The 25831-nt window shown below is 57.3% G+C and overlaps 1 protein-coding gene across 10 annotated transcripts in view; it reads left to right on the top strand.

Annotated features, from left to right (window-relative positions):
• Window positions 1–25831, top strand: part of SEPTIN9 (septin 9) — a 143532-nt gene that overhangs the window by 94722 nt on the left and 22979 nt on the right. Inside the window, exon 1 of one of the 10 annotated variants that reach the window (XM_063351877.1) lies at window positions 8587–8699. The exons of 6 other annotated variants lie outside the window; for them this stretch is intronic. The gene's annotated coding sequence lies outside the window, so the exon portion shown is untranslated. Of the gene's footprint in view, window positions 1–8586; window positions 8700–10192; window positions 10215–11229; window positions 11353–20532; window positions 20638–25831 lie in introns of those variants that run through there. 3 more of the 10 variants (XM_063351879.1, XM_063351878.1, XM_063351876.1) reach the window with 3 other exon arrangements.

Genomic DNA, 25831 nt, shown 5'->3' with positions numbered 1-25831 from the left:
TTTATTGCCTGCGGCAATATTTATTTTGCTGCTCTGCAGCCGCGGGGACGGGATGGGTTTCGCAAACTGCCTTTTCCCTCCACAAGCCCCTCCTTTGATTTCGCACTTCCAGCTGCCAGGCTTGGTTTTAAACCAGCTTGCACCGAGGCTGAAAATATTGGAAGGGCAGAGCAATGCCTTGCAGGAAACGGCTTAAGCTTCCTGCTCCCAAGATGGTGTGAGTGTTAAAACAGAACCGGAGAAATATTAGACGTCCTACATCCGGCACGGCAGAGGAGGGCGACCCTGGGGTGATGTGATGGAAAGCCCGTGCTCCCCCCCTCTCCCCGCCAGGATCCCCACACCCCTGCCTTTCTAGGGGGAAAAAATGGGCAAATTGTTTCCTGCCCCACTGGGCTTTGCTGTGTTTTGGGTTTGTGGGAAGCGTGTGGGGAGAGCTGGTCAAAGGTGGGGGGCGACGTGTCAGGGTGAGTGAGTTCCCAGCAGAAAATGAGAGTCGGGAAAGCGCTGGTTTGGATGAAATGGGCGCTACTATTTTATCTGCCACCCTCCAGCCCGAAGTGAAAGGCGAAAGCCTAAAATAAGGTGATCAGGATCTGAGTCAGTCCCGTTTGTTTGGGGCCGGAGCGGGACCTTCCGCGTTTGTCAGCGGAAACCACGTTGAGTTATTGGCTTAATCAGACGCAACTTAAGTTTTCCAGCCTGGATAATTTCCCTCTTTGTGCTGGCTGAGCACCATCTACCTGGCCAGGCAGGGAATAGCAGCTGGCTGTTGGTCCAGGACGGAGATGCACAAGGGTAGAAGAGAAATGAGAGTATTTGTGTGCAGGCAGGGAGGAGGGGAGGGCAGCGGTTCTGCTGGTGGTGGTCCTCGCTGGAGCTCTCCGATGGGTGTCGCATCTTTGGATGTGATTCAGCTTGTTGGGGATTACTGTCCCATTATGGAAAGCTTCTCCAAACCCCAGTATGTTGGCTTGGAGCATGGAGGTTTAGATATTTTTATTCAAAGTGTTATTAGTCGGCTCAAAAATACCTATGCCACGTGGCTGGGAGCCCTCAGCTGCAGCAGAGGGTTGAGGTGGGAGCTGCAGGCAGAGCAAGCGGAATACGGTTCAGGGCTTTTCTCTGCGGCACCTTGGGCTGGTCTGAGCTCGTGCACACTGGCTTCCTCCCGAGAATCATAAAATTGCTCATAACAGAAGGAAAATTAGACCTCTTAAGCCTGTGCCGGGACCTGAGTCACTTTGGGAGGTGGTGTTCCAGCTCCAGGAGCAGAAAGCAGAGCGTGTGGGTGTCCTCTCGGGTGGGTTCCCCGTGAATGGAGCATTATGCTGTGCTCCCAACCTCCTCCACCCTGGCTTTCCTCCTTCACCCCTTCTTTTCCTGCACCATTTCACCTGGGGCAGTGGGAGCTGCCCCAGGAGCGAGGATGGGGAGGGGGTAAGTCCCATCCTCAGCGAGCCGCGCGACGCAGGGTGCTGCTGCTCACCTTTCACCGCGGCACATAACCCCACCGAACCCAGAGCCACGCAGCCCTTGGGGCCAGGGATTTGGCCAGGCACACACTGTTTGTTTTCCCAGGTTTTTTTCCACAGGGCGCTTTTCCCCGGGAAAGCTTTGGCCGGCAAACTTGGGGGAGGGAAAGATGAGGCTGAGTTAAATCCCCAAAGTAGTTCCAGCTGGCTGAAAGCTGTGTGTGCAGCCCTGTGATACATCAGTGGTGCCCACTGCTCTTGCACAACGTGCTGGGGCTGGTTAGAGCTCGGGGGGGTGTGAGCCAGCCCTGGCCCCAGCATTGCTTTTTTTGGGCAGGACTATGGGAGGCAGGAGCAGAGGGACGGGCTGCAGGACCCAAGGGGCAGATGCTGTGGCTGTTTTGGGGCAAAAATACAGTTATTTGCCTTGGAGCCGTCCCCATTTGCTTATGCGGCTGCAATGCGGTGCAGGGACCAGGAGAGTGGTTGCACAGAATGGATGGGGGGGGAATGAAAAGGCTTTGCTGTCCCAAATGGTGCTGGGTAGAAGCTTGACCCACTCGCCCCGTCCCGGAGCAAAACCTCACGGATGGAGCTGGTGAAGCAGTTGCCCACACAGCATCCCCAGGTCCACGGGGCTCCTGGAGCCCTCGGGGAGGGTGGATGGGGATTGGGAATTCATTGGAAAAGGAAACATCCTTCCACAGAAGTGTCCTGGAGCCCTTCAGGCGGTTCAGCATCCCCGGCTTCTGCTGAGCAGCTGTGGTGAAAATGTGGGTCTGCAGGAAGGAGCGAATGCCGCTGTGTAAATCGCCGTGCGGTTGATTTATTTTTCTTCTTCATGTTGGCTGACCCCCGGTGTCCCCCTCCCAGTGACTGCGGGCCGGCGCGTCCCCGCGCAGGATGTGCCCTCCTTCCCACGGCTGCCGCAGGGGGACACGGAGCCCCGGGGCCGCAGCAGTGGGAGAGGCACGGGAAGGTTTGAGAAGAGGTTGGGAAACGGCTCATTGAAAGGCTCCGAGGGCAGCGCTCGTCTCGCCGGACCGCAGGTCCGTAGGGAGGCCAAAGTTGATCGCTCAGCTTGTCTGAAATCTGAAATGAATGGGCAATTTGAGGCCCAAGGAGGGAGTTTTAGCAAGTTTCTGTGAGACCTTGTGATCCTGCCTTGCCCAGATGTTGTGGGTGGGATGGGACGGGGAGGGCAGGGTCATCCATCCCGCATTGGGCAGAGTGGGGCTGTGCTGGACCTGCCACGGCCCCCGAGGGCTAAACCCAGCACCCAGCCATTGCCCTCACCTTTGCAAAGACCAAGGGATCTTGGCCTGGCCAAGCTGTCAGAAGTTGGTGCTCCTCGGTCCTCAAACAGAAAACCTGCCAGATGAAAAGAGTAGAAACAGATATTTTCATGCCTTGACTTTGCATTCCTGTTTCTCCTGCCTTAGGCTTTACTTATTTCCTGGTCCTGACAACCTAGGGGCCTGTTAAAATGGTTATTTTAAGGACGCTTTCCAGAAGCCCCGGGGTCTGTGTGCTGGGGCTCTCGGAAGAGTCTGGTGGGACGTGGCTGCTGGTCCCAGTTCACCAGCACACGGGGCAAAGGAGGGGTGCTGAGCTGTGGGGTTTTAGACTCTTGTGGTAGATAAAGCAATACCTGGTGCGTAACCTCTCTCCTACTCACAGGGAACCCTGGCTGGATCCGAGGTGCTTCATGCGTCTTTTGGGTGGAGGTCTTGCCAGCAAATGAGTTACCAGGGCTGTAAAAGACCACAGGAGCATTGTGGTGGCTTCTTCTCCCAGCCCTTCTCTACAATGGGCTTGTTTCCTAAAATTCCCTTCCCTTATGTGATGGAGATGATTTATAATGGAGGTTGGAGGAACGTGAGTTGTTCCGTGTCCTGGCAGGACGTGGCTTTCCTTGGGCAGAAGGCTTTGCCTTGGTGAGGTTGGAGGCACGTCTGGTTTCCCCTTTGCTCTTTGCCTGAAAAATAAGCTTGCACTCCTTACTTGAGTGATCCCAAACTCTGGGTCTGGGGTCTGTTCTTGGAACCTTCAGTGATGCTTTTCTTCCAGGACCAAAAATGTGACTGATGGTTGGTGCCCCAAGAGCACTCCCGGTGCTCCAGGGACATGGGGTGACCTGGCCCCCCGGGTACATGCTGAGGTCGGCAGCTCTCTCTGCTCTCACCTATGAGAGGGTGCAGAAACAAGCACCATATCCTGCAGAACTGAAAACCTCAAACCTAACGTGGCCCGTGACCTTTAAGAGGCTGCGAGCGAAGCCACTGCCGTTATCTGCAGATCGCAGCCTGGGGAGGAGGCGGCTCTGAGCGGAGCTTGGGTTGCTGTGGGGCTGCTCTGGTTTCATGGGGTGATGGGGCTCAGCTCGGCAGCCGCTTTTTGCTGGCTGTGTTGGGACAAGGATTTGGGAAGCTGGTGGGAACCATGGCACCCGGTGCATCGGAGCTAGGGACACGTGTTGCTGTGGGTCAGCGGGTGCTGCCTCCCCTCCTCGGCTACTCGTGGGGGACCTGCAGCATCGCCTAGCCATGTTCTCTAGTCCTTGTAGGAAATGGGGACAAGGCTGGGGTGTCTCTTGGTGTCATGCAGGTTTGTGTCCAGGGGAGTTGCTCTGAATACGTCCCATGGAAGGTTCTCCTTCTTTTGGATCAGAAAGCATGACCTGCTGTTACGACATTAGGTCTGTGGGGGCTGTAAAGCTAGGGATTAGGTCTAACAGAGCCAAACAGGAACAAGCGAACCCCAAAATCAAAACACAGGCCAAGCGTGCGTGGTAGGTCTGAAGAGATGTTTCTTTTACTCACGCCCCAAGCCAAGCTCTGCTTTCTTAGAGGTGACTGTCTCCCCAGCAGCTCCTGTGATGTCTCCTGATGATCCATTGAGAATTTACTCAGTAGCAACGACTAATTTGGGTGTCTCCACTTCTCCCAGCAAGTGCAACCATCTGCCTTCCTGGCCTCCGTCACGCGTATGTGGACACCGTGCTCTTGGTCCTGAGCGCTGGTCTCGGTCTGCGTATACATAATGCTGTGTAGGGTGGAGTGGTGATGGTGAGACCTGGGTGCAGGTGCTGGGTGCATCGTTCCCCACTTGGTACGATTGTGGTGCAGGTCTGCCCCTGAACATCTCTAGTATCGGTGCTTCTCTCTATGTATTGAAATCTCTGGGGGAAGTGTTACAGCTTAATTAAATTTAGTGCCTAAATACCTTTTAGGATGTATGTCTTGGCTCTTCCATGTCTCTGAACACAGCACTGCCCCATCACCCTGATGCTGGAAGAGCATCAAACCCCAAGATATGCCCTGTCATGGGGTGCGGGATGACAGGAGTAGCTGGAGCGAGGGAGGCAGGGGCTGGATGCCACGCTGGGGCCCTGGGACCTCTGGTGGAGTTAAGTGGCATTATTAGTCTTTAGAGAGCCTCGGGGCCTCTCTTGGTGTTGGGGTGGTGCTGGATGAAGACGCCCAGCACGAGCGTTTTGGACCTGGGGTAGAAGCTTGCATTGCAGGTCCAACACCATCGGTGGCTGCACCCAAAACCCAGCTGTCCTTCGGCAGAGCTTGGCTTGCCATGGCTTGCCCAAGTCCTGCTGCTGCCGGGAACACGCCGGGGCCAGGCCGGGGTTGCGTCCCCCTCACTGTGTGCATGTGGGCAGGGACAGAAATAGCGGAGCCTTTTCCAGGAGAGGACCGTACCTCTCCCCAGCTGCTTGTGCGTGGACTGTGGGCCATCACGCGCTTGTTCCCCTGGCCTGCTGCTTTTTAACGCCTCTAGCTATAAAAGGACGGGCTTGGAAATATTGATGTGGCTTTTTACACGTCATGATGAAGCCCATCACAGGCAGACCTCACGTTACACCTCAACATGGCCAACTTGGTAGCTAATTTGCTGTAGACACCTTTTGTAATCAGTGGGAAGAGAAGTGTTTCTCCAAACAGCAGGTCCGGGTCTGCCACCCCACCTTTCCTCTCTCTCTCTCTCTCTCTCCAGCAATTAGGCAGCTTGAATCCATCCAGCCCCTCATCCAAACTCCTCCTTGAGCTACAGGATGTCCTGTGAGATTACTGAGCGCTTGAATGAGGGGTTTTCTTAGCTTGGCGGAGGCTGAGCAGACCCCAGAGGGCTCCCGTGCTGGGGGAAGAGCCCGTTGCCAAGTCGTAGGAGGAATTCCCACGTTCCCGTTCCTTCCCGCTGGCTGCCAAACGCTCGTCCTGTCTGCGAAAACTGATGTATTTGGTTGGATTTAACCTTTGCTCAAAGAAGTGAATAACAGAGATCTTTTACTTTTGGTTTCTGGGTGTAAATTCACGATTCAGCGATGGTTTTGTATGCACAACACGATTCTGCGGTGGGAAAAGCTGGAGGAGAGACAGAGAGAGACTTCACTTGGGTGAAGTCCTTTGTAGCAGGGACTTTCCGGGAGCCTGCAGGGAGATTACCCGTCCTTCCTGCTCTCACCAACCCCCCAGACCAGGCTTTAGGTGTCAGCCAGACCTTACCGTGTCAGTAGAAATGAAAAGGCAGCCTCGTGGGATTTCTCAAGCCTGCGATCGCTGCAGGTCCTGCCCGGACACACGGACACGCACACGCTCCCACGCTTTCCCTGCTGGCAGCGTGTCCCGCGCCAGCAGCGGGGAGCGATGGAGTTTCAGGGAGGGGAAACGCTCTTTTTCGTTGTTTCTTTTTCGCGCCTGTGTCAGAAGGCACAACTAGCACTGTGTTTTTTCTGCTCTGGACCCTCTTTTCACTCTGGTTTGTCTCGTGTGGTATGAGCCCTGGTGACACCAGTGCTAGTGATTACCACCAGTCACGTAATCAGCAGCACCCAGTGCTGTCAAAGCGATGTGTGACCCACAGCCCGTGTGGTTAAGTATTAAGTATGGGGATGAGGTGGTTTGGGGAACCTGAGAATGACCCAAACTTCAGTTCCAAGCTCCCTGACCCAGGCAAAGAAAAGAGAAAACCATCAGGTGCTGGGGCTGCCTGAATCCATTTTTGGAGGACGTCAGCCACGGCCCACATGTGGGATCAACAGCAAGGGTGCAGAGAAGAGAGAGAAACCCACGGTGAGGTTTCTGGGCTTCTCGTGGTTCTGCCATGCTGACGATGCCCCAGCAAATTCCCTCCTGATTTGGACCTTGGTATTTGCCGGTTCAGCCTCTCCTTGCTCACAGAGCCATGGTCACTGGGTACAAAGCCACAGAGAGACTTGGCCACCAAATGCTGCTCCGTGGCCACTTGGCGCAGCGAGGTGCTCGCCCTCCTCAAGTAAGCATTGAGTTGTGTCACACTGGAGACGGACAGGCCACCGGTCCCAGCTCCCCTCGCCGTGAGCAGATGCCCCCCATCCCCTTGCACCCAGGAAAGGGCCAGGAGAAGTCGCCCTGATGGAGGCCAGCTGTACGGCAGGGCGGTGCGTGGCCTCCAAAAAGCTGGAATGATCCTGCCTCCAACGTGATAGGATTTGGTTCTAATTAAATGGACGCTTGTGGAGGTGACCCTGGGAAGCTCCTCCCAGCGGGCAGCCCGCAGGGGTGGGGAGAAGCTGCTGATGGAGTGAGGCGCTTGGTTTGGGGGGGTTTGCTTTGGAGTGGGCTTGGAGTGGGACCCTGGGAAAGCAGCACAGAGAGGTCGAACCTTAGGAGTGTTTGCTGTTCCTCTGCCAGCAATTCCCTCCTGGAGCTGGAGCTCCAGGGGAGCAGCAGAGGCAGGGGCAAAACTGAAAGCTTTTTTTGCTATGGACGCACGGAAATCGGAGGCTTGTGACATACCGAAGAACAGAAATTGGTGTAATTGCCCCCAAAATGGCAAGCTGTTGATTATAAGAAGCGCAGCCCATGGCATCGCAGCCAGCCCAGGGGTTATGACCGGTGCCATAACCCCACAGGCTTTTTTTTTTTTTGCTTTTTTTTTTTTTTGACATATCTGTGTAAATCTCCGCTTTCCCATTAGCGCCTGCCCTCAGCACTCCCTGAAAATTGCCCAAAAAATTCCATCTTGGTGCAATTTAGGATGCGCTCCAGCCTGCCCCGAGAACATCTGGTATCTGTGCATCGGGTGATATTAATCACAGCACGAACGCGGCCAAGTGTTAAACGGCAGAGCCCTCCCACCTCCCCCCCCACCACCCCCAGCAAATGAAGGTTGTTTCAATGTTCCAGCAATAAAATTAACCTAGCAGCCCGGGCAGGCGGTGATCTGGCAGGAACAACTGCTGTGTGGGATGAAGGGATGAAGAATGCTCTTAAATGGGCCAAGAAACCATGTGGTCCTATGACTTTTTGAAATCCCTGCGGTGTTTGAAGCTATTTTCTAGTCCTCCTCGTCTTCGGAATCCACGGCCGTTCCTGCTGCGTCTGCAACTCTCCCCCGGTATTCTGAGAGCTGAGGCTGTTGTTGTTTTGGGTGTAAATGCTGCTCCCTGTTTCCAGGAAGGTAAACACCCCTCCCTCGCCCTGCTTTGCTGTAGAGATATCAAAGTGCTCCGCCAAGGGGGAGAGCTGCTGTTTCTGTTTTGCAGATGGAGGAACGGAGTTACGGGGGCTGCTGAGAAACCCATGAGAATCTGCTCGCTCGGAGGGTGTTTGTGTTTTTGCTCCAGGTCACTTAGTGGCTTCCTTTCAAGTTGGGCAACGAGCAGGGCTGGCACGGGGAGTATTTTCATTCCCCTTTTCCTCGGGTGACCGCACGCCAGACAGCGGGCAAACCCCCATCAGCACCGTGCTATTCACGTCGCCCCCAAAGGAGAGCTCAGATTTGCCCCGAGCTCCCCAGTTTGTGGCTGAGTTTGAATGAAAAAAAAAAATCAACAAAAAAAAGGCAGAAAAAAAAAAATCAAAACTGTGTCTCGAGTGCATTTGGCGCCTTAACCACCGAGGCTGCCGCGCTTTCAAGGGAGGCAGCCCCAGCGCTGCTGCATGGGAGGGACGGGAGGGGGGATAACTCTTGTGTGGTGCCTTTGATGTTGGAGGCTTTTACCCGCGTTACCCGGGGAGAAACTCGAGTGCTTTTCATGTCTGGTGGTGAGGGAAGGCGGAGAGCCAGGAGGGGTTTGCTTTGCGAGACCTTTACGAAGGGAATTGAGCAGAACTTTGCAGAAGTTGGGGGGAGACTCGCTGGGGCGGCAGCTGAAGTAGGTGCTGAAGCATCCTTGGCTCTTGCGGACGCCGGGCAGCGTGTGTTGTCCTCCTCGTAATCCTGGGCTGAGTAAGTCTCTCTGCCTGAGCTTTCCCTGGCCTCGGGGAAGAAAAAGCGGTGGCAAGGGCTGTGCTGGGGTCTCCAGAGGGAAGCCGTGGAGCAGGCAAGCTGGAGGCTGGCCATGCGATGAGTGCAAGGGAGGTTGAAGGGTAAGAAGGGGAAAAATAGAGTCGTGACTTAGCAAGGGGAAAATACCAGGGGCATGATGCAGGCAGCGGTGCAGGGAAACGCTTTGTCAGGGCCTGTGCTAAGGGAGGAGGCAGAGCCGGCTGTGCCGCCCGCTCGGGTTCACCGAGGGATGGGGATGTGCCGGGCTGCGTCTTGGGGCTGGAGCGGGCGGGGAGCAGGAGAGGGGAGTCACAGTGGCCAGTGCTGGGTCCTGGGGGTGAAGTGAGGTAGCAGCAACCCTGGTGTGATCCAGGCGATGGGGGGTCCGTGGGGTGTCAGCTCCCAGCGGGCTGGGACCCTGCTGCAGGCAAACTGCCCTCGCTCAACTCCCATAGCCCCGTGGGGAAAAGGGACCCTGGTTGCTGGCGATGGCTGGGCAAGGCTCCACACTGAATTTGGGAGCCCTGCCCCAGCCAGAGGGGACAGGTGTGGTTGCGGCACCTGTGCAGGCAGTGGGAAGGGGCTGCTGCAGCCTGGCCTGCCAGGCAGACGTGTGGCTGTGTCGGCTTTGCTGGAGATGCTCTTGCGTTACTTCCCCTGGGAAACACATTTCTGTAGCATCCTGGGGAGCGTGTCTGGTGACATAATGGAGGGCTGACAGCCCGTGGTTGTCTCTCTCCTTGGTTTCTGCTCTGGAAGTTGGTTGTGAACTGATGGGCAAGGATCCTCCTGGTGTTTGATGGCCCCTTGTCCTGATGAGCACTGGGGATGCCCATTGGGCATCCTTGGGGGTGCTGGTGGGTGGTGCAGGGCTCCAGGCCAACGAGGCAGTGGGGGAACCCTCCTCTCGCTGACCCTTTTCTGTGCTCTCAGTGCCCATGTGGGAAATGGTCCCCAAAAGCATCCTCCTGCTCTCCCCTCCTCCCCCCTATCCTGCCCCAGCGCACACTCAGCCCTCCCAAACCTGAGCTGCAGCCTGTCCCCAGGGCACATGGGGGATGCACCGTGGGGTGTGATGGAGGCACCTGAAGCCCTGGGGACACACACCCCCCCCCAACCCCCCCCCCCCCCAAAAAAAAAAAAGCAGGGGGCTGAGGATGCCCAGCTGCCTGCCAGGGGAGGGCTGATCCCTTCCAGGGAGGGGATATGTTCGGGCTCTTGCCTCCGGGACCCCCCAGCCCCGTGGGGGGGGCGGCGGCCGCTCCTCGCTGTCCCCAGCAAGGCGGCGGGTGCCCAGGAGGAGCGGGACTCGCCTCCCCCCGCCCCGACAGCGTCTCTTCTTTTTTTTTTTTTTTTTTTTTTTTTCTTTTTTTCTCCCCGGCTTTTCTCTTTAATTGGCTCTTTTGAACCAGCCCCGTCCAACCCCCTCCCTCCCCCCGCCGCCTCCGGCCCCGCGCGGGAGCTGCGGCCGCCCGGGTGAGTGCGGGGGGACCCCGGGGCTGGGGGGGTCCGCGGGGCCGGGGGGGGGTCCCGGGGTGGGGGGGGGGTGGGCGCGGGGGCGGGAGGGGGAGAAGCGGCGGCCGGTCGGGCAGCGGCTGGGGGCTCCGGAGGAGGCGGGCTCTCGGCGGGGCCGGGGCCGGCAGCCGGGTCCCGCCGCGCTCCGCTCTGCCGTGGGTGTGCGGGGGCACCGCGGTCCCCTCGGGCAGTTCGGTTCCGGGCCGTGTCGGAGCATCGTAGCGGTGCGAACCAATGCAGGCCGGCAGTGGGAAACTTGATTTCCCCCCCCGCTCCTTTATTTTTTATCTTTTTTTTTTTTTTTTTTTAATTTTAGTGGCACCTCCTGATTCTTCTCTCGTCACTCATGACGGCTGTTTGCACAGCGATCGTGGAGGATTGAGAATGCGGGTGTTTAAGTGACACAGTGGGAACCCTCAGGACGTGCTCAGTGCGTGGTTTTTCTCGTATGCCTCAGTCTGTCAGAGGCTGGGGGTCCCGGGCAGGGGCACCCCTGGCCGTGTGCAGTGTGCGTGCCAAAATCCCTCTTTTTCCTTCGTATCCTGATGATCTGCTGTCACCCGGCACCTTTGCACCCCTCGGAGGTAGACAGGGAGGGAGGTTTCCCCTGCTGGTCCTGCCTGTGGGCAGCCTCTGCGCGGGAAAGGCTTCGTGCCAGAGGATTTCGTCCCATGCTTTTTATATCCATCCCTGGTGTGACCACACTTCATTCAGGGAAGAAGCATCCGGGATGGATCTGAGCTGACGTATTCAGGGCCGTGACTATCTCCTGCTCTGCGAGGGCAGATAGAGGCCAGGGGAGCAGCTGGGCTCCAATGGGGCTGATATTGTTGCCTAATACCGTGGCTTTCAGTGATACACTGGGCTGTCTATATAGGGTTTCTATGAGGTTTTGTAGTTTAGGGCCAGAGGGCACTGACAGAGCCTTGTGTCTGCCCTTCCATAAATCACAGGTCACTCCATCTCACTCCCAAACCCCTCTTTGGAGCATCCAGCCCTCTGTGAGCTGAGCAGCTGCGTGCCCTGCACAGCTTTCAAGGGTGGACTTCCACGAACGCCGGGACCAGAGGAACACAGGAACATCCGACTGTAGCACCAGGCAAGTTTGGGGTTAAATATCACTTGTGTGAAGTAAGTTGCTTAATTCTATTGAATTCCGGGCGCCCTGGATGCTGGGTGCGGCAGATGGAGCAGACCAGTGGTGCAGCTCTAGGGTGGGAAGAGATGTTACCCCGCTGGTGGAGACGTGCTGGCTGAGGGTCCTGGGCTCCCCGGCACTAACGAACGTTGGTTTGATTGAATTCCCCTGCGAGATAATGTGGGCCTGGGCCGGGTGATGGGAGATTTGCATGTGCAGGCAACGCTCGATCAAGCTTTGGTTTTGAGATGAGTAGCAGCTCAGGCACCACTCTGTGAAAAAAAAAAAAAAACTAGCAAGAATTGCGATTACATGCGAACCTCTAAGTGCCATTGCCCTGTCCGGGTGTGATTCCAGATTGCAGGATACAGCATCCAGGAGGGGTACAGCCATCCAGGGTGTGTGCCCTGCTTACAGCCCTGCTGTAAGGGCATCCTGAGTGCAGATAAGGATGTGTCGGGGTAGAAAAAATACGTTTTGGAGTACCTGGAGGACTGCGATAGCCCTGGGAGCTGTGACCCCTCCATGCTTTTGTAGTTGCAGTCCGTGATTTTCCGTGTTGAGAGTGAAATACCTGTGTGGCTGCGGGGCTCGTGGGTAACTCGATGGTGGTGGGTTGAATGTGTTTGACCTCACAGCCGTTAAGCACGTATATCCTCACTAGTATGTGCTAGCCGTAGCTCGAGGTATGCAGATGCGGTGGGGTCTAATGGCTCGGTGGCTAATAATCTGGCAGTGGCAGTTCCTGGACGCCTCTCCGTGGGGAATCCAGACTTCCCCTCTCTGAGCACAGTGGAATTTTTATAGCCTGTGGTTTTAAATGCTGTGATTTCCGTATGGTTGTGATGCCGCATCCAGCCCTATCAAGGCTACGCTGGGGCTGGGCGAAACCCGCGCTGGAGATGTTGGTCCTTGGATAACGTGTCCGAGCTTCACTCCGGTATGAGGGAAAGGGAAGGACGGGTCTCCTGGGGGTACGCCTGCTGGTGCTGTGGCTCTGTGTCTGAACACAACTATATTTCGTTTATCTCTAAAACTTGGTAGGTGCTTTGTGGAGAAGTGTACAGTAAAGCTAGCTCGTTTGTTAAAAAATAATAACAAAAACTGGCCTGAAAGAGTTAATGTTGCACATACAGCTCAGTGGCATCCTAGAAGTGCCTGTCCAAAAATCCCATGAGGAGTGGGCATGTGGAATTTCAAGGTAACAGGAGAGCATGGGGCCGTGGCGGTGGGAAGGAGCCGTGGCAGAGGGGCCAGGCTGGCGAACCCCTTTTGCTCTAGGGGTGTAGTTGTCGGGGACACAGCACCATGGGACCTGTGCCCGGGTGTCAGCTGGGAGACGAAGGCAAAGACTATTTGTCCGCATCCGTAGCGGGTGTGAGCACCGTCTGCTTCCCAGCAGCATCCCTGGCTTTGCTCCCTGAGGTTCCTGTCCTGGTTGCAGAAAGAGGCAGAGCTCTGCCATTAACACCCTGAAATTCTCTGCCTCATGCCAGCTCACCCTCATCATCCCGAAACGTGGTCCCCAAAATGCTGGGCAGCGTTGGGATCCCTCGTGGGTCCCTTCCCGTACGCCCTAATTGCCATTGCATTAGGCCAAGCATCACCCGGTGGGAATTCGGCAGTGACGCTTTCTCCGGTTGCTGCTAAATCACACGAGAACTGGTGATGAAGTCTGGTTGCTCTGGGGTTGCTTTGGGGCCATCAGACCTTGCCAGGCTGAGATGGCCGCATCCCCCCGTGTCCCGCTGCAGTGACGCCGCCTGGGTCCAGCCACCTCCACCCGGCTCTCCCTTCTCACCAACTTGTGGAAAAGTGATTTCTCTTGCAGTTTTCTGGCCCTCTCCCAAACTGGGTTAACACTTGCTGCGGATGCAAAACTTGCTGGAGGGGCCTGGCCAAGCCGGGCTGTAAAAGCCACATTTTCTTTGGGAATCGGATTAAGGCCCCTTCTTCTGCGCTGGGCGGACGCTGGTGACATGAAGTCTCTCTTTGTCCTGGATGGTATTTCTGGCTCAGCTGCAGCGGGTTAACCCTTTCTCATCCCACACAGTGCTGGTGATGAATGGCCCTTTGCTAAGCAACGGGGACCTTTTGCTTGGTGGCTCTGGGTGGAAGGGGTGGCACTGCGGGCTGTGTCCTCCCCCTGCAAAGCCGGGGACTGAAATGGCAAAGCTTTGGTGCTTGGGTAGGAGACGGTGTTGGCATGTGTGTGGGACAGGGACCTGCCCTAACGCTGCTTTCTGCTGCTGCCTTTCTTTTTCTTTATATCTCTTTATTCCCCCAGATAAACTGGTGGAAGGGGAGATGCGCCCCAGTCCTGCACTGGGACCAGAGCCCTCTCCGTGCTGGGACGGCTCCAGGCTGCCTAGGTGGCACAGACAGACATGAGTGGGACAGGGAGGGGACAAAAGTCACAGCCATCGAGTGCAGAGGCTGGGCCAGCTGGCGAGAGCGGGAGGGCTGCCTGTGTGCTCCTTGGAGAGCAATTACGGTGTTGTGGTGCTCCCCGGGGTGATGGTGCCCAGCTGGGCGCTGGCAGGGGCTGGGGCAGGAGCATCCTTTTGTCCGGAGAGCTGGGGGACTTAATTCCCAGGCTGCAGCAGGGCGGTTGCAGGCAGAAAGCGCCCGTTCAGCTCCAGGGAAGCCCTTGGCTCTCTTGCCCAGGGTCTGAGGAGGCGGCTTGGTTTGGTACTTGGTGTTTGGCTCTAATCTGCCGTGTCTGAGCAGAAATGAAGGCGATCTCATGGCCGTGCCCTGGGGACTGGTGGCTGTCAGCATCTCATGCCCACACTCAGGCCTTGGGTCCATTTTGCCTTTTTTCCTCCACTGTGCCGTGTTACTGCATCGCCTTGGATTCGTCGGCATTGCGCTCAGCCTCAGCTTGGCTTATTTATTTATGCAAAAGCCAAACGGCAGCAGGGACCATCCCTTTCTGGTGGCCTGGCAGAGCTGGCAGGGGTGCTCAGCGGCGGCTCCCTGCAGCATGGATCTGTGCTGTTATCAGGGCGGCTCCTGATAAGAGCAGAGCAGGGATTTCCCTATGGGGGGGTCCTGGACCATGTCAGCGTCCCCAGGCGGAGCTCGCCAGGCCTCCTGGCAGCAGTGGGCCTGCAGACCACAACTCTGAATTCTCCCCGTGCCCCTCTGCTCTGCTGAGTGTTAGGATGCGATCGCCCCAAGGCTGATGGACGGGTGCCGCCATCTCCCAGATCTGACCCCAGGAGCAGATGGGGATCGAGTGGGACTCGCTCACGCGCCAAGAGCTGTGGGGAAGCAACGCTCTTCCCTCCCACCCGTCCTCCTCCTCCCCCTCGTCCTCCTGACCTTTCCCCATCAAAATACAAAGCACTATTCTTCCTAGAAAAGCACCTCCATCAGAGGAGACAGCTGGCCTGCAAGCAGCTTGCTGGGGATGGGTTGCTATTAATTAAGCTGCAGGAGACAGCCCGGCAGCTTGGCGGCTTGAATGGAGCTGGAGCAAAGGAGTTTCCCTTCTTTTCAAGGTTAGGGTGCCCTAAATTCTTTCTTCTTTACCTCCAAAGGGAATTTATAGGTTTAAAAGGGGAAGCACACAAAGGATGGAGAAACGCCCTTTACGGGCAGCTTGCACAGACGTGCATCCATGGCGCTGCTGGCGATGAGCCTGGGTGTGCGCAGGGTCTGCAGGGACCCTTAGGACACCCCAGCACCCACGTTGCAGCTTGGTCATAGCGGGTGGATACCGTGACCCCCGGGGATGTCACTGCCTGGGAAGTGCTGGAGCGTCGCCCCATCTAGGTGCCTGAGCATCACCCCATCTCAGGAGGAAATGCCGCTTTGGGGCAAAATAGAGTTTAAACTACTTGAACGAGTTTGCTTGAGCTGTGGGGTGACCTGAATTTTTCACTCCATACCATTCCCCCTGTGCAAAGGTAATTTATTTTACCAAACTTATCCTCATCCCCTGCTGCCGAGTCCACTTTGACCATGGTGAGAGAAACAGGCAGCGGCGAGAAGTGCTGGACCCTGGCGAGGCGCCCCTTGGCGTGTGAGACCCGCAGAGGGTCTGTCTGCCCCCCCACTTTCCGCAGGGCAGGATGTGGGGGTTTGGTGGAGCAGGACTCCGAGATGCCGGCGGGGTGATGTGCAGAAGGGTTTTGCTTTACCCTTTTTGAGGGTAATTTGTCCTTTGTGGTAATCTTGGGGGGGTGTCTGGAGTAGGTCATGCCCTTGTGGAGGAGGGACGAGGGATGGCTCCTAAAGAAAAGGCAGTGGCCGAAGGATTGAAGTGCTGGAGGAAGCCTCCGGCGGGGCCGAGCTGTGCCATCTGCGGAGCTCTCCCGGTGACTCCGAGCCGCAGCGTTTTGGTGCCAGGGCAGACCGGTCCCCGCTGAGCAAAACCTGTGCTCAGAGCTGCGGCAGGGTGGGGGGGAGTTGCCTGGAAGATGCTGTGTGCGCTTCATGTCCGTGCAAACCAGCACACCAGTGGCCAAAGCCCTGCAAGGGTGGGGGGTGTTGGGAGGAATGGAGGTTTTTTTTCTTGCTTTTTCCAAATATTTGTGATCCCGGAGTGTCTTCCTAGCAAAGCCCATTCCCTTCTGGAAAATGATGGATTACTCAAGCACAGCGAGGAGCCTCCTGCCTTCCCCGCTCAAGGGAGCAGACGCTGCAGATCCTCTGCAGAAGAAATGCGCCGGAGGAAGGGAGTCTGCTGCTGGGGCACTGCTGGGATGTGACACTGGGAAGGGAGGCACAGCCTCCCTGGGGAGTGGGACGTGATGCCGGGAAGTGAGGCACAGCCTCCCCAGGGAGCGGGTGACTCACGCCAAGGACATGGTGCCAGCTGCGCGCGCTGGCTGATGGCAGCCTGTGAAATAATTCCTTCCTTCCTTCCTTCCTCCTCTCCTGGAGAACGGGAAGGGACTGGAGGTGTCTGGGTGGAGGAGCGCTTGGCTTTTGGTGCAGTGGGCACAGTCCAGGCGCTGTGCGCAACACGGGTTCCACAAAACAGCCACGGTTCGATGATGCTGGCATGCTCCGCTGCCTGCTGCTGGCCAGGGCACGGAGGGGTTGATGGTGGTCGCTCCCTGTGCTGGCTCAGGACGTCCCTGCTCCGTGTGATGGAGCCTGCAGGGCCCCGAGATGTTCCCGGCAGCGCCTGCACCCCGTGGTACCTGCTGCTCCACTGCTGTCTCAGTCACGGGAGATTTAAGCCACAAAATAACTCCTTTTGTGAAGGAACCGATGTGATACCTGCAGAGATGTCTGATATGGGCTGCTCAGATAAGCTGCTTAATGCCGAAAACCAGGTAGCTTGAAAGAAATAAAAACGGCATCATCTATCGACTTGAGAGTCCAGTACAGCCAGAAGGGAGGGAATATCGTTGTTCTGCAGGTCTTACCACGACAGACCTTCCAGAGAGTTACCCTGCACGTTCAGAAGGGACCACGGTGGCCATGGTGGCTACCTGCCAGAGCCCTTCCTGGCTGCTTACACCTGCAGCCAGGCTCTTAGGAAAGTGCTGGGGTTTGTTTTAGGTGTTCCTGGTAAGGAGACATCCTTTCTGCTCCTGCCAAAAGTGACGGTGTCTCTTTCAGTGTTTGAAAAATTAAATTTTGGTCCTGTGCTCTCCAAGCCGACGTCCTTTTCTCGGTCATGCTGCCTTCCACTGAGCTCGCTGGTGCTTTACCAAGGTCTCTGGATGTGCTTTTCCTTCTCCTATTGATCCGAGATTATAAATATAGCTGGCAGGATTTCCAGCTATCCGTCGAAGTCACTGTGGACTTGCTGGTGGTCAGCATTGCTGCACTGTTAAAACAAGAAAAATAATTTACTAAGCCCTAACGCTGCACTTTTAACTGGGGATTGGTGCAGTACAAATTAGAAGTGTCCCGTCAGTGTTCCTGCGAGAAAAGACATCCTGCTCGTGCTCCCCGTATTCAAGGGATTTGAAGTTTTCTTAGAGTTGGGCAGCTTGGGGTGAAAGATTTCTGTTGGCAGCCCTGCAGGTCTCCCTCGCAGGCTGGCTGGTCCTGGTGGAGCTGTCTTCGTTTGCAGATGCCGGTTATTCCTCAGAGCTGTGGTTGGAGCTGGAGCATGTGTTGGCCGAGAGCAGAGCATTGCCTGGTGTTGGGGACGGCCGCGGCGCTGGAGCAGGGCTGGCATGGCCAGGGGACAGCCCCGCTGCCGGGCAGTTTTGTGGTGCAAGGTAGAAGACCATGGATGGTGGGGATTTTCCCCCAAACTCAGGTACTACGGAAACCATCGCTGGTGATCTGCTCCTCCCGCTGCCTCCCAGCCTTTCTTGAGCAGCGATGCTGGACCAGCCGTGGACCACCACCTCCACTGAGCCCTACCAGCCCAGTGCTAACGCCGGGGCTCGTCCCCACCGCCCTGTGCAGTGCGGCTGTGACATGGGGACCTGCTTTCATCTGCAAAGGTCTCAGGTAAAGTAGTACAGATAGAACTGCGTAAGGCAGGCAGGAACCTTATTATTTTGGATTAGTTGTGAGCCCAAAAACTGGATCTGTAGTTAGTTCAAGTCACTAGGTATGACTTAGAACAGGAAGAATCCCTTGCTAGAATTGCCCCTAACTCTGATTATAACTTTTTTTAAAGAGAAAAACAATGACTTTGTGATTTTAAAACTCTGAAATGGGGGATTTGGATCCAATTCTTGGCTCGGTTTTAAGTTTTCTGCCTGACCCTGGGCAAGTCACTTAATCCTTCTCCTGTTCATTTGCACTGTAGGGGTAAGGAAACGTGCAGGAATAAGTGAGGAAGAGTTTCAGGAATAGGGAGATTCTCCTGTAATAACAACTCCCGGAGGTGGCTGTTTGTCCCTCTGCGAGTGGCTCCTCTGTGCAAACAGCCCCAAAGCCACCCGAGAGCCTTCACGAGGACAAGCGCGGGTAGCAGAGCCCAATGTACTTATTTGCTTTGAGGCCAAGGATGCCACTTCAGTGTCCTTCTGAGCTGCCCGCTCCCCCACCTCAGGTTCTTTCTGGGAAGGATGAGATAGGAGTTGAAACAAAACATTTTCTATGAATTAATCTGAAAAACAGCTCACAAGCCGCGTGGGCTCCCATCCTGCTTCAGTGAGCAGGGGGGGAACTTTTCTACGGCTGCTTTTTTTCAGCTCATGAGCAAGACCAAAACACATCTGTGGTTTCAACGTGTTAAAATAACACCACGGAAGGAGGTGTTGGTTCGTGTGGCCGAGCACCTTGTGTTCACCCCTCTGCTGCCGGTCTTGGTTTGGGCAAGCGAACCCTGTGCTGGGCGCTTAACGCCCGCACAGTGTTATGGATGTGGTTCGTTTAGTGGCAGGGACACGGAGGGTGGATCGCATCCGCAAAGCCCACGTGCACCTGAGATCCCTCCCTTATTCCCCGTGGAAGCGCAGCACCTGAGCGAGCACGGAGGAGCTTTGCAGAGCCGGGCTGAGCTGCTTTCCACCTCTGCTCCCTTTTTTCCAGCTAACGCAAGACCGGAGTGACTTGCAAACAGACCCAGCTGCTTCTCAGGCAAGCCCAGTTTGGCATCTAGCATTGGATTTTCCTGGAGATTAGGGAGATTAAAACGCTAATGCCCATTGATAGGGGTTAAAGCTTTGTTAAGTCATAAAAAGTGGTGTAATCCAGCAGAAAGCACCGCGCAGCTGCAGTGTAAGCAGATTGAGGCTGGGTTTCCTGCCTGGGTGGAAGTTTCTCAGAAATTGGTTATTTGTGGCACTGGCTGAAGCGGGGGGACGCGAGACTCGGCCCCCCCCCGAGCACCCGTCGTTTCCAGGGCAGCCCACGCCAGCCTTTCCGGGCGTAGCGGGCAGAGGATGCTGGCAGGCCAGCGTGCCGTGGTGGCACTGGGTGGAGGAAGAGCCGCTGCTGCCGGTGCTCCGGAAGGGGAGAAGAAAGGTGACAGCCAGACGAGAGCCATGGGTGATAAGGAAGGGTGGCCTGCGGTTGGGGTGTCATGGGTGGCAGGGTTTGCCTCTGGAGCAGGAGTTTGACAGCGGTGTCCGGTGATGCTGATAACAGGTTAAAAAGGATGGGCAAGTACTAGCCCTTGGCTTGTGGGCTGTGCATGGGAAATGGAGTCCTGTGGGTATTGAGGACTGCAAATGTGCAAATCCTTCTTAACCCTTTTGTCGTCTCTGGGAATGCAGATCTTCTGAGAACCGCAGGGAGCTGACGGGGAAAAAATATCCTGAGATCACAGGATAGGTCAAAGTAACATGTCAGACCCGGGGGTCCGAAGGACGCAAGGCTGGCTTTGCATCTTGGGCGTGATGGGAGAGAGAGCCCCTTCTGCTCCTGGCCCTGCAGCTGGGCTCTCTGCGCCTGCTGCCCTGGGCTTCCCACCGCCCAGCAGCACCCGGGGGGCTTCGACCCACGCCAACACCCACCGGGACCCCATGCTGCCGATGGGAGCAGGGCTGGCGGTGCAGCCCACCCGCTTGGCCCCCCGCACATCGCTGCGTCCCTGCTGGGGCCCTTCTTTCCGCTGGTGGGAGAGCGGTGGTGGTGAAGCTCTGGTAATCAAGATGGAAGGCAGGAAGGGCTTGTGGACATGGATAATATGTTTATTCAGCTTAATTGATGTGATTTTAAAAAGCAGGCAGGCTGCTGGGTGGTGGCTGGGATGTGAGGTGCTGCCCAGGGGGGTCTTTAAAGAGCTGCAGAGCAAAGTGAGCCCGAAGTGAGCAAAATCAGCAGCGTTAACACCCACTGGAGATGGGTTTTGGTCTCTGCTGGGGGAATTTCAGGCTACTTGAAAGCAAAAGGCAAGTTTCAGCGCTGGCGAGTGCCAAAAGGGGTGGGATGGGGCCATGCCCCTTCATCCCTGGAGCAGTGGGATGGACGGTGGGATCTGCTGGTGGGAGTGGGATGGGGATGCTGAGTTTGTCCCAACCTCGCTCTTTTCTCGTGGAAATGCCCAGCACCGATCCCCTCCCTGCGTGGGCACCGCGGGTGGGGGGACGTGCTGCTTCTCATGGCCCCCAAACCCCTTCCCCCTCTTAACCTGGACGAGCCCCCCGCCAGGTCCGGAACTGGCTCGTAGCGGCCGGGGGATGGAAACCGCCCCGGGGCGAAACAAACTTCCCGGGAAGAGGCTCCATCCCCCCGGGCCGGGCTGGAGGGGGAGGAGGCAGGGTGATGGGGGAGGAGGAGGAGGAGGAGGAGGAAGGGCGGTGGGGGCGGAGGCGGAGGGCAGCGCGGGAGGAGGCGGGGAGCCGCCGGCTGCCGGAGCCGCCGCCGCCGCGGGTGAGTCGCCGGTGCCCGGGGGCGGGGGCTCCGCGGAGGTCGGGGGGCGAGTGGGTGATGAGGCGGGGGGGGGTGGGGGGGATTGCTTTTTGGGGGGGGGGGTGAATTATTCCAGGGGAGGGGCTGAAGGCGTGAGGGAGGCCCGCCGGTTCCCACGGAGGACCCCGGGCAGCCGGGCGCGGCGTGGGGGTGCCGGGACAGGGGTACCCGGGGAGGAGCGGGGGGGAGCTCGTCCCGCAGCCCCCCCCCAGCTCGGCCCCTCTCGCCCCTGCGCCCCACAAGCGGGGCCGTTGTTCGGCGGCCGCCTGGCCGCGATGCCGGCATTGTCCGGGGATGAATAGCGGCTGTGTCCGGGGGGGGGGGGTACCTCCTGCGGGGTCCCGGCCGCCCCGCTGCTGCTGCTGCGGCCCCCCATCAACGGGCTCTGGGTGGGGGGGTGTCTGGGGCACAGCTGCCCTTCGGAGAAAAAAAAAAAAAACGAAAACAAAAAAAAGAAACAACACAAAAAACCAACCCCAAAAAAAAGAAACGAAAAAAGAATCCAAAAAACCCCCAAACAAACCCAACCCCCCCCAAAAAAAACAAAACAAAGGAAAAAACAAAAAAAAAATCCCGAAAAAAAAAAATAATAAAACCAAACAAACAAGGAAAAAAAGCCCCAGGGAGTAAATCCCTCCTCGTTACTCCTGTACCTCAGGGTGATGGCAGCCCTGATGCCGCTGGCTTGCCTTTTTATTTTATTTTATTTTATGTTATTTGTTGTTGCTGTAGCTGCAGAAGTGGGTAACTCGGTCAGGCGTGGGTGGCTCTGGGCACACACAGCCACACCAGGTGCCTGTGCCCAGGTGCCCCACGTGGCTCCTGCGGCCCTTTTTGGGCCAGCCAAGTTTGCGCTGCCTGCCTCTTTGTTTTCCAAGCCCGGAGCTCCGCAGAGGAGCGGTGGCGGGGGTGAGAGGTGCTTTCTCTTGCCAGGGGCTGGGAAGGGTGTCCACATCCCTCCTGCACTGAACACCATCGCCCGGGGTGGACAAGGGGTTGGGAGGGGGTTCCCTCCCCAGACCCACGGGTGAATCAGCTTTGTGTGAGTCCTCGGACCCCCCTGGGTGATGGAGCGGCTTTTCCTGGTGTTGGTGTGCGGGAGAGTTCCCCTGCCATGGGGTTGCCCCCAGCGAGGCAGGGCTGGTCTCTTGGGGCCAGCTCTCGGGGCTCAGTGGCCAGAGACCTCCGTGTGCCTGAGTCTCAGAGCTCGGTTTGCAAGACCGGAGCAGGCAAGACTTGGGGTTGTTTATGATCATCTCCTTCCTTTTAAACTTCTCCGGGCAAACAAAACAGCGTAACAGCTCCTTGCAGGTCTCTGTGAGTGGTTTAGAGCTGCTGCCTCATGTGGTTGGAGAAATGAGGATGTATGGCTGCCGACCGCGCCGCAAGGGCTGGCACGTGTCGGGGCCAGGGTAGGTGGTGGTCGGCCTCATGCTGTACCTGGGGCACGCCGAAGTGGCGCAGGGACTTGCATCTGAGCTCACAGATGGCACTTTGTGAGCGCTTGAGGATGTGTCCAGGCAAAGCTGGCACCACGGTTTGACCTTTGGGTTGAGCTGCATCCCAGCCCAGAAATGCCTGTGGCAGCCGGAGGGTTAAGCTGGGAAGGGAAGCAGCGATGGGGAGCTCTGGAGCATCCATCTCTTGTAAATGAAAGAACTGCAGAGGGGTGACTGCGGAGGATGGAGGGGTGACTGCGGAGGACGTTTCCGGAGCGGGGAGGGGGAAGCGCTCAGCGAGCGAGGACGGAAGCGCAGGCGGCGAGCGGGGATGGCTGGAGCTGGGCGGTGCGTGCCCGTGGCTCGCTGCTGTGGCCCTGCCTGGTCACCTAACGAAGGTGGTGATTCGCTGCAGAGCAGGAATCGCTGTTCCTTTTTTGATCTCTGAAAATGGATTTGTCCTCCTCACGTGAATAAAAGGCCTCGTACCTGGAGCATCTCGCATGCTCAAGAGGTACCCGGCCACCTATCCGACAGGCGGATTTGGTCTAATGAAGTGTAGTTAAGCATCCTCTGCTATTTCTAGGTCGTGTCTGTTGGCACCTGGGTGGAAATGCAAGCTGAGAAGGAAACGTTACCAGGTGGTAGGAGGGTCTGGGCTGACGGCCAGCCTGAAACCATAGCCTGGTGCCCAGGGATGCGAGGGACAGGCTCCAGCTTGGGGCTGGCTGTGCCAGCTGTGCTCAGGTGACTGCAATCAAATAATAGAAACGTCCCTTAGTTGCAGTTTGGTGCTGCAGGGTCTGTGGGGGTGGCAGCTCTGCCCCTCCGAGATGCTGGCTGCCCCCCCAGTTTTGGACTGAGCTGTGCCTCGCATTCCCTGGTACCCACGCATCCCTGTGGGACCAGCATGGGTCCGGTGTTTGGCACTGGGGATCCCGCAGTGGCTCTGACCAGGCAGCTGAAGAGAGCGGCGGTGCCTGGGCCACGCTGGGTTTGCATCCAGCCCCGGCTTTGCCGCCTCCCTCCCAACTCCTCCTGTCCCCTCGGAAGGGAAAGCTGTGGCTTTGCCACCTCTTCCGTGGGTTGGATCCGTTTCCGTAGCTTGTGGTCACCGGGTCGGTGTGCAAAGGGGAGAGGCCGCGGTCCCGGCCGGCTGCAGTTAAGCAGGAACTATAAATTCACTCTTTGGTCCTAAAAGCGTCTCTGTTACACCCTACAGGCACAATTTTTTAAGATTGCTGCTCCCCAAAATTGAAAGGTTAGTTGGTCCACGCTGCTCCCTCAAACACACCTGTGGATGCTCAGCTGCCTGGGAAGCAGTTGTGTTTTCACACCCTGATGTACCGCTGTTGGCGTCTGTGAATCTTCTCCTTGTGTTGGCGTGAACCCATCGAACAAGTCTGGCAGCCCACGGTGTTTCCAGTCTCTGCTGTGTGGAGGGAAGGGGAGTTATCCCCGCTGTCCTGGTTGTGTCTGGGTGCTTGTAGATTTGCAGGACCGGCTGCAGAATCACCAAAAGGTGGCAAATGCTCGGTGCTTCCTGCAGCCGAGGGATGTTTCTTTGGTTTACCCAGTGTTAGCATTTCTCCAGTGATTGCGCCTGCGTCCGTATAGAGCGTGCGGATAGATTGAACCTTGCGGCGGGCGGCTGGAAGGATGCGGTGGGTGGCAGTGGCAGAGGTGCAGCCTCCTGCCCTCTCAGCGGCTCCGTGCAGCCGCTGAGCACCAGATCCATGACCGGCAACTGCTCCAGGATCAGCTCTGCCCTCCCGGACCACCAGCACCCCGCTCCCCGTGCATCGCTGGAGCAGAGCACAGAGCTGCTGGGTCTGGCCGGGTGCAGGGATACACGAGACATTCCCAGTTCACCCTCCGTAAGAGTTATTCTCTTACAGATCCCTTTCCCAAATCCTCGAGGAGGACTGCCAGCCCTGGGGTCCGGGGTTTCGGGGTTCCAGCCTGCGTTTGTATCCCCTGCCTGCAGCCGCGTGGCATCAGCGTGGCATTCCTAAGCCCTCCGTTTGCCGGCAGCCCCTCGCCAGCAGCGTTTCGCAAAGCCCATCCCACGGCCGCCCACGCATGGCGTCCAGCTGGCTGGAGGAGCGGGGGGCTCCCCGGGGGGGCTCCCTGGGGCTCCCCCCCTCCCTCATGGGGTGCCTTTCATCTGCTGCTTTGCAGATGTTGGGTTTGGCTCATGTCTGACATGCAACAATTACAGCGCAAAAGCCTGGAGTTTTTGGCAAAATCCCTTTTGGAGCAGCTGTCCTGAGTCAGCCTGGCGCCCGGGCCGGAGCCCTGGGGCTGTCCCCGCTCCGTGCAGTGCTGCCCTGATGGGCTTGACATCTCCGTGCCGGCGTGGAGAGGGGTTTCCCTGGCAGAGGAGGTCTAAATATGGCACAAGCACGTGCAGCCACGTGTTTCATGTTTATCCAAGAACAGGCGAGCCGGAGGGAGCTGCAGGCTCTGGGCTCTCTGCCCCCATCGGCAAAGCCAGCAGCCAGGATGCTTCCCCCGCTCCCTCCCCCCGGGGGGGACAGGCAGCCCTGGTAGCGTGGCACTGGTGAAGGGATGGTGCGTGAGGGCTGATCCTGCTCTTGCCGGGGAGTCGGTGACAATCGGGGATTTCTGACACGATCGGGTGTTTATTAACCCGTCCCTCTGGAAGGGGCAGCTCGGCGATGCTGGCACCGAGATCACCTCAGGTTTGGCACCATCCCCGGGTCACACAAGTGCAGGATCTGCCCGTGGCATGTCCCGGTCAGCCACCGCTTCTGCTCCAATTTATTTCTAGGATCTTTCTATTTTAGACAAGTGTCTGCCAGGAGTGCTCCTGGGCACCGCAGCCCCCTGTCCCTGTGCCTGAAGTGGTCCTGTGGCTCGGCCGCATCCTGCCTCTGCTGGCATGGACCCCTTGGAGCCAAGTGATGCTCGAGTCCTTGCTAAGAAAAGACCAGCTCAGTGCTGGGAAGCTAAAAAGAAAAGTGAAGGTCTGAGTTGCAGCATTTCTCTCGGGAGTACGCTGGTGCTATTGGGGCGTTTGTGTCTTTGCCTCCCTGCTGTCCTGCAGACCCTCCTAGTTGCAATATCTTCATTTTTATTTTATTTTTCCCCAAACAGGAGCCAGGTGCTGGAAGAAAATGTCCTTTTAAGTCACTTTTTTTCCCCCCAGCAGACGAGCCGAAGCAGCGTGGGCTGCGCTGCCAGCTGTGCTGCTCGAGCGCATCCCAGGTGGCAGCGCGCCTGCGCGCTCCGCGGTGACAAACCGCCGCCTGCCATCACCCCGCGCTTCCTCTGGCTTTTGTCTTGCTGGGGGCTGGGGAGGCCTGAGCTCTCCTTCTCACATTCAAGGCAACGTGGCGAGGCAGCACGTCACCTCTGCTCCCTGTGCCGGGGAAAGCTTTGCCGGCACGTCCCCCTGCCCAGGGAGGGGGGCAGCCCCTTCGGCACGCTGCAGGTAGCTCGTTAGCGGAGCTTGATAAGACGAGCAGCAGCCCGGAGGTGCTGGAGATGCTCCTGGTCTTTATTGCATGCAGAGGGTGGCTTTCTGCTCTGTTTGTTTAATTTCTTAATTTCTCTGAGCACTTTGTTGGGCCTTATCTACAACAATTTCCCAGGCTGATGCCCCGTCCCGCGGCGCCAGCGCGCGTGGGGCTTTCTCCCGCGCATGCAAGCGGTGCCTGCAGGAGTTAAAGCCGTTGCCTGACCCAGCGCTG

This window comes from Chroicocephalus ridibundus, chromosome 14 (genome assembly GCF_963924245.1).
Source record: "Chroicocephalus ridibundus chromosome 14, bChrRid1.1, whole genome shotgun sequence".
In the NCBI taxonomy this organism is placed as follows: domain Eukaryota; kingdom Metazoa; phylum Chordata; class Aves; order Charadriiformes; family Laridae; genus Chroicocephalus; species Chroicocephalus ridibundus.
The sequence above is the reverse complement of the archived record's forward strand: the minus strand, read 5'-3'. Positions and strand labels throughout refer to the sequence as shown.